Below are 12080 nucleotides of genomic sequence, written 5' to 3'. Positions count from 1 at the left end.
TACTAGTCTTGTTGTAGACACCCGCTGCTCTAGAGTTATCACCGCATGAACTGTTTAGCTTGCATTCATAACTTTAATACTTTTGAAACTATGATTTGTAACGACCTATGGGTCACGCACTATTATATTTGCTTCTGTTCATTGAAGCATACTTTAATTGTAAAACATTTGGCGTTGGTTATGACGTCAGCTTTTATCATGAATGCAAACTTGTTTTGAAAACGCATATAGTGTTTGACCTTGTAATGATCCTGTTGTTGATGGTCCGTACATGATGATTTAGTACGGGGCGTCACATTTGGTAACAGAGCATTAGTTGTAGGGAATTAGGTTGCATTAGTGAGTCAAGACCCGACCCGAGTAGGATTCACTAATAGGACTAATCTACAACTTGCTAGTTTACTTGTTTTCACTGAACTTACTGCATGCTGCTGCTTACTGTTACTGCTATATGTTGTATGCTATTACATGATTTCACTACTGCATGCTATTATCTGCTTTCGATTGCATGATACTTGTCGTTATTGCCATGCTACTTACTGTTACACATGATTTAGACTGTTGGCCTAATACGTGCTTGCTTTATGACTTACTGACATCGAAAATTTATTTTTTCCTTGTTCAGATGTTGGATATTCCACATGCTATCATTTTGGGCAGTTCAGACTCGTCAGCCACCCCACCTACTGCTGCTGCCGACACACCGATCCCGTTGCCTACTAGTGACCCCGGCGCTTCATCTTCCGGAGCTAGCAGCCATGCGCCTGCCCCAGTGGTTACTTCTAATGGAACCCAGGACCCTCCGGAGATTCCAGCTCCATCTGCCCCCGGACCCTCAGTGTTACAGCCCCGCTCCGGTGAGATTGTGATTCCCGCGGAATTCGGGGAAGGTCCATTCCGTAACCGGTATCGCCATTGGTGCCGACGCGCCCCTGATGAACATCTCATTCTGATCGGACCCGCCCGTTACCAACAGATGATAGCCGCCCAAGGAGGGCCGCCCGTGCAGTCACCACCACATGATTCGGACGACCCATCATCCGCTGATTCTTCATCCGATGACTCATCCACTGATGACTCGAGTGACGATGACTCCGACGAGGAGGACCCTGATGCACCTGTACAACCACCCTCCACCCCGCCGAAGAAGCGGTATCGCTTCGACGGTACTATTATTCCAGGGATCAACGAAGGACGAGCATTCACTGACGCATTTGGTCAGCGTCGTAGGGTTACTGCCCGTAAGCGGCTTGTGTCGTATCATGCCGACCCACTCGTGCGTAAGGCACCCCGTTACGTACTGACTATTTCTGGAGCTGGACCGTCTACATCTGCACAACCGGCACCACCTGCACCACCCGTACCGACTGCACCGCCTGCCCCACCCACTCCCTCTGTCGAGGAACTGATGAGGGAGGTGGAGATCCTCCGAGCTCGGGTAACTGAGCTCGAGGAGCAGATGTCCCATGTATTGTACATCCTACACCCACCATCACCGTAGGGCTTTTGTATTTAGATTTCATTATGTAATCTAGTTGTAGTTTTATGTTTCACTTATGTATTGTACGAACTTATACAGATGTATGCAACTTATTATTATTAATGAATGGAACTTTGCGTTATTTAATTCTTGCACGATGTTCTATTTACGTTACTTTATGATGATTCTGTGGTATTTGTACCTGGATTGCATTACTTAATAAACATGTGATGTGTTGATTCCATGTTGGTTACCATATACTGTATTATTACTATTTGAATACTGGATTTTGACTTGAGTCAAAATTTTTGTTTAGAACACCATGGCCAATGGATGATCAACATCAACACCTACCGCAGCCCAAATCGAGGAGATGATTGCCGAAAGGGTAGCCGCAGCCATTGCAGAAATGCAACCCCAAGCACCACCGCCACCGGTTATTCAACCCATTCGAAATGGGTGTACGTACAAAGTGTTCCAAAGCTGCAAACCTCATAACTTCAGTGGAATAGAGGGACCGGTTGGTCTTACTAGATGGTTCGAGAAGTTAGAATCTGTGTTTCGAGTTAGTAACTGCTCGGAAGCGAATAAAACAAAGTTTGCTTCATGCACTCTGTCTGACGGCGCATAACGTGATGGAACACGTTGGCTCAAGCAAAAGGTATCGATGAGGTGTTTGCTACTCCATGGGAGGAATTCAAAGGGGCCCTGATTGAGGAATATTTCCCTAGGACCGAAATCCAGAAGATGGAGATGGAATTCATGCAGTTAAAGGCCGTTGGGAATGACCTTGATGGTTACAACAGGAGATTTTTGGAACTAGCCCTGATGTGTACGACAATGGTCACCCCAGAATTCAAGCGTATGGAAAGGTACTTCTGGGGACTTCCTAAGAGCATTAAAGGAAACGTCACCTCGTCCAAGCCACCAAATCAAATAATCATCGATGAACCGGAGAAGGCTAAGTCTGAAGCGGGTAGTAGTTAGAAGCGCAAATGGGATAACAACAGGGGAAAGACCTTTGAGCAAAACCCGGCGAAACGACATGGGGGTTTCAGGGGAAACAACAACGGTGGAAACCCCAATCCGAACACCAACTCAAACCCGAACTACAAGGGAACCTTACCAAAATGCAAGCGGTGCTATAAGCACCATACTGGGTATTGTAACGTTATTTGTGAAAAGTGCCAATGGACTGGGCATGTCAGAAAGGACTGCAAGGTAACCACTTTGAATACGAAGCCGAACCCCGCAGGGCCAAGGAAGTGTTATGAATGCGGACAGACGGGCCATTTCAGAAATGCATGTCCCAACAAAAGAAAGGATGGCGGACCACCCCATGGACGAGCTTTTAATGTTAATGCAAGGGATGCACGCGATAACCCCGACTTGGTGACAAGTATATTCACAATCAACAATCTTTTAGCTTCTGTCCTGTTTGATACTGGTGCCGATAGAAGTTATGTGTGTAGACATTTTTTTGATAAGTTAGATTGGTCGTTAGTTCCTTTAAAGGAAAGTATGCTGGTCGAAGTAGCCAATGGTAAACTTGAAAAAGTTGATCGAATTGGTCGTGGAGCTATTATCAACATAGCTGGTGTAGATTTCAAGATTGACTTAATACCCATTAAGTTGGGAAGCTTTGATGTTATCGTCGGCATGGATTGGTTGACCAAGATATGAGCCGACATTATTTGTGGAGATAAATCTCTTCGTATACCACAAGGCGATGGTGAACCACTGATCATTTATGGAGAGAGATGTACCTCGCAGCTGAACCTCATTAATTGTGTGAAAGCGCAAAAGATTATGAAGAATGGACGTTTTGCTGTTCTAGCACACGTGAAAGCGGTAGAAACCGAGGTGAAGAGTGTGAACCACGTACGCATTGTGAATGAGTTTTTCGATGTATTTCCCGAGGAATTTCCTGGATTACCGCCACCGAGAGCCGTAGAGTTTCAGATAGATTTAGTGCCAGGAGCTGCACCTGTAGCTCGTGCACCTTACCGACTCGCACCTTCCGAGATGCAAGAGTTACAAAGCCAACTACAAGAGCTGTTAGACCGTGGATTTATCCAACCAAGCTTCTCGCCTTGGGGCGCACCCATTTTGTTTGTGAAGAAGAAGGATGGATCCTTCCGTATGTGTATCGACTACCGTGAGCTCAACAAATTGACTATCAAGAGTCGGTATCCACTTCCACGAATTGACGATCTTTTTGACCAACTACAAGGATCGAGCGTTTACTCAAAGATCGATTTGCAATCCGGTTATCACCAGTTGAGGGTGAAGGAAAGTGATGTGATGAAGACCGCATTTAGAACTCGCTATGGTCATTATAAGTTTCTTGTAATGCCATTCGGTTTAACCAATGCACCTGCCGTGTTCATGGACCTCATGAATCGTGTCTGCAAGCCCTACTTGGATAAGTTTGTTATCATCTTCATAGATGATATTCTCATCTACTCTAAGAGCGAAGAAGAACATGAGCAATATCTCCGATTAGTACTTGAACTCTTGAGAAAAGAGAAACTCTATGCAAAATTCTCCAAGTGTGAATTTTGGATAAAGGAAGTACAATTTCTGGGACATGTTGTGAGCGACCAGGGTATCAAAGTTGATCCCGCTAAGATTGAAGCTATCAGCAAGTGGGAGACACCCACTACTCCAACTCACCTACGCCAATTTCTAGGTCTCGTCGGATATTACCGAAGGTTTATCGAAGGTTTCTCTATCATTTCACGTCCACTAACCGCACTGACTCACAAAGGGAAGAAATTCATTTGGGCAACCGAACAAGAATCTGCATTTCAAACCTTGAAGAAGAAGTTAACCACCACACCTATTTTATCACTTCCTGAAGGCAATAACGATTTTGTCGTTTATTACGATGCTTCGAAGAGTGGTTTTGGTTGTGTACTGATGCAACGCACGAAGGTTATCGCTTATGCTTCCTGTCAACTAAAGATCCACGAGCGAAACTACACTACTCATGATCTCGAGCTTGGAGCTGTTGTCTTTGCATTAAAACTGTGGAGACACTACCCGTACGGAACTAAGAGCACTATTTTCACCGATCATAAGAGTCTCCAACACATATTCGATCAGAAACACTTGAACATGAGACAACGACGATGGATCGAGACTCTAAATGACTACAATTGTGAACTTCGTTATCATCCTGGCAAGGCCAATGTTGTAGCTGATGCTTTGAGCCGAAAGGAGAGGCCGGTACCTCTTCGTGTTCGGGCTCTGAACATCACCATTCATTCCAATCTTCACAGTCAGATCCGAGCAACCCAAGAAGAGGCTCTCATAGAGAAGAACTTACGTTATGAATACTTGAACATTCTCGTCTCTAAATTCGAGGTTAGGGAGTCTGGACTCCGATGCTATGCCAAAAGAATTTGGGTACCACGTTATGGAGATCTACGGAGCCAATTACTTGATGAAGCCCACAAGTCAAGATATTTGATTCACCCCGGAGCGGGCAAAATGTACCACGATATTAAGGAACAGTATTGGTGGCCGAATCTTAAGAAGGACGTTGCAACTTATGTTAGTAAGTGTTTGACTTGCTCGAAAGTTAAGGCCGAGCATCAGAGACCTTCTGGGTTACTTCAACAACCGGAAATCCCGCAATGGAAGTGGGAATTGATAACAATGGATTTCATCACCAAACTACCAAAGACGGTGGGCGGATACGATACCATTTGGGTTATTGTTGACTGCCTTACTAAATCTGCACACTTCTTAGCGATGAAAGAAACGGATACGATGGAGAGACTCGCTCAAGTTTACATCAAAGAGGTTGTATCTCGTCATGGTGTACCTATATCGATATCTCAGATCACGATCCCCATTTTACTTCCAGATTTTGGCGTTCTTTACAAGAAGCCATGGGAACTCGTCTCGATATGAGTACTGCTTATCACCCACAGACCGACGAGCAAAGTGAACGCACGATTCAGACCTTGGAAGATAGGTTGCGTGCATGTGTCATTGATTTCGGAAAGGCCTGGGAAAGGCATTTTCCGTTAGCTGAATTCTCGTACAACAATAGTTATCACTCAAGCATTAATGTTGCACCTTTTGAAGCATTGTATGGCCGCAAGTGCCGTTCTCCTATTTGTTGGGCCGAGTTAGGCAAAGTACAAATCACCAGACCTGAGATAGTCCACGAAACATCGTAGAAGATTTCTCAAATTCAAGCTAGACTTAAGACGGCTCGTGATTGCCAAAAGAGTTATGCAGACCGTAAACATAAGGACTTTGAATTCAACGTTGGTGATCGTGTAATGTTTAAGGTTGCACCATGGAAGGGTGTGATTCGTTTTGGAAAACGCGGAAAGTTAAACCCGCGGTACATTGGTCCTTTTGAAATTTTGGAACGTGTTGGACCCGTTGCTTACCGTCTAGACCTTCTGACACAATTGAGCTCAGTTCATCCTACCTTCCATGTATCAAACTTGAAGAAGTGTCTTGCTCCACCAGAACTTATCATACCATTGGAGGAACTTACAATTGATGACAAACTCCACTTTGTGGAAGAACATGTCGAGATTATGGACCGTGAGGTCAAGGTTTTGAAACACAACAGGATTCCGATCATCTGAGTGCGATGGAATGCCAAATGAGGACCTAAGTTTACCTGAGAGCGAGAGGATCAAATGATGCGGAAGTATCCTCACCTTTTCCCAGCTCCTTCATCTCCCTCAGCCTAAAATTTCGGGACGAAATTTTCTTTAACAGGTGGGTAATGTAACGACCCTGGTTTTTCCAACGTTTATTTATCAATAATTGTTATTATTAATACTTGTGATTTTAACGAATGTATGTTATTACATTTACTTGTTACCATGATTGATCATACTTGACTTTAAATGCCCGAAACATCTTTGTGACACACGAAACTTACACGAATAATATTTTCAAGTAATATTTGCATTCATGATTAAGTTTTATTAATTATTTTAATTAACTAAGGATATTAGTTGATTTCTTGGGTCTTTATTAGTGTTAATGGACTTTTACTTGAATTATTACTTAATTGGACTTGGGCTTGTGATTAGTGGACTTATAAGCCCACCCTACATCTTACAAGGATTATTTAACCCATCATTAATATGTAAGTATTACCTTGAAATGAAACTAGCTAGTTTATTACATGAAGAATCTAGTCACATAATACTTACACCATAATCCCCATGCAAACACCCCATATATCCATCTTTTATGACACATACATGCATGAACCTTGTGGACATTTCCTTCCTCCCTCCCCTTTTTGAATGCCGACGGCTAGAGGCTCCTTGGGAGTGGTTTTTGTTTCAAATTTTGCTTACTTCTTTCACTAGTATCCTTCATTCATTCACACACACTTTTACTTGCTTCCATTTTCTCTCAAACTTTTCTCTCTTTTCTCTCAAGATTGTAAGTATTATGAACATCTTTTCTCTCTTCTTTTCTTGGCCAAAACCGTAAACATACACCTCCATCATCATCATTCTTTTGCTTGATTTGTTACTTGTTCATTGTTGTTGTTGTTTACTTGTTGTTATTGTTGTTTACTTACATATTACCAAGAATCAAACTCTTTAGTTTGTTCTTCTTTTATCTTGTATTTACAAGAACATACAAGAGCTTAAGCTTTCTAGGTATGCTCTACATTTAATATGTTAAAAGATTGTAAGTTCATGGTTGTAAAATCTTGTGATTCATGAGGTAAACTTTAAAGTTTACTTCCTTAAAGATCAAGACTTAGGCTTGAATCTTTAAAGTATGAAACCCATGAACTTATTAGTTTGTTTACTTGGTTTATTTTCTCATATTATGCACTTTAAATTCATGATTGTTGGTTTGAATGGTCAAGTGTTACTAGTTAACTTTGATCTCATTAATCTTGAACTAAAAGTTAACTTGAAAGTTCAAGAACATGTAAGTAAGCTTTCTTTAATTATGACTTTGTACAATTATGTTAGATCTAGACTTTTGGGTCTAGGATCTTCAAGATCTAACTAAGAACCATGTTCTACAACTTAAGATCTTGATTTCATAAGTTTACTTTCAAGTTTGTAACTTATTATTAGTTTTAAAGTTCATGTATGTGTTAAATCTAAGACCTTGATGTAAATTTGGTTCATCAAAATTCATACAAATCTTAAGTGAGTTGTGCTACATGTCTTAGACTTACACTTGTGTCATAATAGTCAAAACTTGGTTAATATTACTTTTATAGTTCATGTGTGTGTCGGATCTAAGACTTTGATGTAACTTTGGTTCATCAAACTACATACAACACTTAATTGAGTTGTGCTACATGTCTTAGACTTACACAAGTGTTATGATGGTGAAACCTTGGTTAAGATGATGTAACCACATCAACGAGTTGTACACTTGAAGCTATATGCATCAAGGATGAGAACCGTGATAAGCATCGAACACTAAGAACCCACCAGACCTACTGTTTTACTGTCTCTGTGTCTGAGCAGTACGACCTGGGCTACTGTAAAGATGATTTTCAGATAGCTCTGTTAGAATAGATAACTTTTCATTTAGGACTCATCTTAATCCGAGTTACGGTTTAGGATTTATGGCCCTCCGATCATCACTATGTCTTTTAACGTTGTGCTGAAAATTCTGACCTACTCGCACTTAGACCGTCGCCGCAGTCAAACGAAGATGAGTTTGCTTCTGGGATTTTTACCACAACTAAAGGACTCATATACGGAGCCATGAACACTGGTCTCACCTTATTTCAGTAGCTGTAGAGGCCGTGGTGACTGATCGAACTCAGCCTTTGTTTTAAACTCTTTCATGAACGAAGCTTGCTTTACACCCTTTGTTTGATGATGAATGATGATGACCTATAAGACCTTATTTACATACATTTAAACCTATTCAGACGATTTACTGACTTAGTACTATTTGACTTAGGTTGAGGACTTTCCGGACCTACGTACTTGCTTATTTCCCGACTCGACTTTACCGCTACTTTATCATTGTGAGTTATAGCATTCCCTTTTTACATTAACTATTTTGGGACTGAGAATACATGTGCTTTTTATGTTTTACATACTAGGCACGAGTACTTAAACTTTATATATGTGTGGGTTATACAACGGCATAAACATTCCCTTTAGCTCGGTAACGTTTAGTCATTGGTTTTTGAATCGGTGAACGCGAATCTTAGATATGGATCCATAGGGTTTGACATCCCCACTCGGGCTAGTCGCGCTAGCATTTAACAAGTGTTTAATACTTCGTATACATACGCACTTGCCAAGTTTACTTTCAGGGGGTATAAACATTAAGTTAGTTACCAAGTGCCCACGGTTAACATATACTTTATCATACTGTTTTGAAACGCTCTTTGTAGCACTGAAATCTCGTGGCCTACCTTACATACTGTTATACTTAAACTATAGCTCACCAACCTTTGTGTTGACATTTTTAAGCATGTTTTTCTCAGGTACTTAAGGTTGCTTCCACTGTATACTAGTCTTGCTGTAGACACCCGCTGCTCTAGAGTTATCATCGCATGGACTGTTTACCTTGCATTCATAACTTTAATACTTTTGAAACTATGATTTGTAATGACCTAAGGGTCACACACTATTATATTTGTCTCTGTTCATTGAAGCATACTTTGGTTGTAAAACATTTGGCGTTGGTTATGACGTCAGCTTTTATCATGAATGCAAACTTGTTTTGAAAACGCATATAGTGTTTGACCTTGTAATGATCCTGTTGTTGATGGTCCGTACATGATGATTTAGTACAGGGCGTCACACAGCTCTATTCTCAGATAACCAGTCTATTCCGACCACAAGGTCAAAAATTCCCAGCTTAATCGGTATCACATCAATACTAAAAGATTTCCCAGCCAAGTTCAAAGCACAACCACGATAGATCTGATCAGCTCTCATTAGATTACCGTTCCCTAGTTCAATAGAGTACAAGTTTTCTAACAATGATACAGGAGTCTTAATATTCAGGAAAAAAAAATCCTTAGACACAAAACTCCTATCGGCACCAGAATCAAAAAGTACGTAAGCATGATGATTGTCGAGTAAAAACGTACCCGTGACTAGTTTCGGATCATCACGTGCTTCAATGGAATTGATGTTGAACGCTCATCCTTTCGCAGGCTCAGTAGTCTTCCCCGCACTTAGGAAATCCTTTCTATAGTGAACAACCTTACCACAACTGTCATACCCCCAAATAGGGCCGGGGTAAATATGACTTCACAATATCACAACACAAGTATATAAGCGAGAACGACTCTACATGAGACGTTTTAACAAAGTTTCATTTTTGCAGCGGAAACGTAATAATGTATACATAATGAAATTCGTATATAAATAACAAATGATAAGTTCTAAACGTGTGGACTCCAATGCATCAGCTAGCTAAACATCATAGGGCAGCACATAAGCTAATCTTCACCTGAGACAAACATGCTTAAAATGTCAACATAATGGTTGAGTGAACATCATAGGTTTAGCAATCATAATAAGTTTTAGACCACAAGATTTAGTTCAAAACATCAAAATATTCAATATGCCATGCCCTTCCATCCCTTGGATAGATAGAGAGGGAGGGCAGAGCTTTTGGTTTTTCATGTTGTCAAAGAGTTGAACAATGTGAGTTATAATATCGAACTAAACATTAACCCCTGACACTGTACGGGTGTCGGCAATCATTATTACGTACCCCCTTGACGATCACACCAATGGGTAGATACGTCACTCTCAATAGGCCTACTCACAATAATTAAGCTTGCAATATTTCAATTCCAGCAATTAACGATATTATGGCAGGGATTTGCATGTAAAGATATAATCAATACAAGTTAACAGAAGTCTCATGAAGTTGCATATCAAATAGTTTAGGTACTTATGTCTAAATTGTAAATCATTTAAAAGCAAGCATGTGTCTCACCCCAAAAGTTTAAAATAAGTAATAGAGAAAGTTAAAAAGTGGGGCTATGAAGTTCACCTTAGAGCAAAGAGATTTATTCCATGAACGAAAGATTTAAACGGAAGGACGTGATCGAGATCTCAACCTAGAGATAGAACGTATGATCAGACATTGCCTAACAGACAATAGTATATAGTACTATATTAATAATGATGGTTTTTTAAAAGAATTTCCATTTTTTGGAAGGTTGCTATTTATAGAAAGTTTCCACTTATAGTAACTTTCCAATTTTAGAAAGTTCGGGTTATAATCTTTTACAAGACGTTATACAACTCACCCAAACTTTGTTGCTAACATGCAAGTCGCTCGAATGATCTATTGTTACCGGGCGCCCAGGATTCTAGACCAGAATCTAAGTCATGGCATTCGAAATCCACAAGCGTGTCCCATAATGGCAACAAGGATCACCCTAGGCCACAAGTAGCGGTGACGTTTGTAGTCTTTGTACGCTATCTTTAATTATAACCTTCACGTTATAAGTGTATACACATAACAAGTTATTAATATACTTATTAGTTATTATATATATATAAGTGATAATATATTTACTGTAATTAAGTGTTAATATATAGTTAAGTGTAAAAGTTATACTAATAGTATTATTCATTAATTACTTTAATAATCCCATTATTAATTAACCATCCTTATAAAACCTTATCATGTTTTATATACATACATACTATAACCTTTGTATGTGTTAGATATATAAGTAAATACCTATGTGATATATATATATATATATATATATATATATATATATATATATATATATATATATATATATATATATATATATATATATATATATATATATATATATATATATATATATATATATATATATATATATATATATATATATGTATGTATATATATATATATATATATATATATATATATATATATATATATTCTTTATTTATGATCACACATGTTCATAACTATATAGTATATATGTACTAGGTGTATGTGTTGTAGTGACCCGAATTTTTCCATGTTTATATATATATATATTAAATAAAATTGTTATTTACATGATTAAGTGTTTCCAACATGTTAAGCAATCAAACTTGTTAAGACTTGATTAGACAATTGACCACCCAAGTTGACCGGTGATTCACGAACGTTAAAACTTGTAAAAACTATACGATGACATATATATATATGGTTATATATATATAGTTAACATGATTTTATTATAAGTATGTATCTCATTAGGTATTTTAACAATGAGTTATATACATAAAAATGAGACTATTAATTTAAGAAACTCGAAAACGATATATATAACGATTATCGTTATAACAACGTCTTACTAGGTACATATGAATCATATTAAGATATTGATACACTTGGTTAATTATGTTAAATGATAAGTAAATATATTATTAAGTGTATTAACAATGAAATACATATGTAAAAATAAGACTACTAACTTAATGATTTCGAAACGAGACATATATGTAACGATTATCGTTTTAACGACATTTAACTGTATATATATCATACTAAGATATATTATATATCATAATATCATGATAATATAAAAATTTAACATCTCATTTGTTATAATAAACAATGGGTTAACAACATTCAACAAGATCGTTAACCTAAAGGT

This window comes from Rutidosis leptorrhynchoides, chromosome 2 (assembly GCF_046630445.1).
Source record: "Rutidosis leptorrhynchoides isolate AG116_Rl617_1_P2 chromosome 2, CSIRO_AGI_Rlap_v1, whole genome shotgun sequence".
Taxonomy (NCBI): domain Eukaryota; kingdom Viridiplantae; phylum Streptophyta; class Magnoliopsida; order Asterales; family Asteraceae; genus Rutidosis; species Rutidosis leptorrhynchoides.
This window is presented reverse-complemented; position numbering follows the sequence as displayed.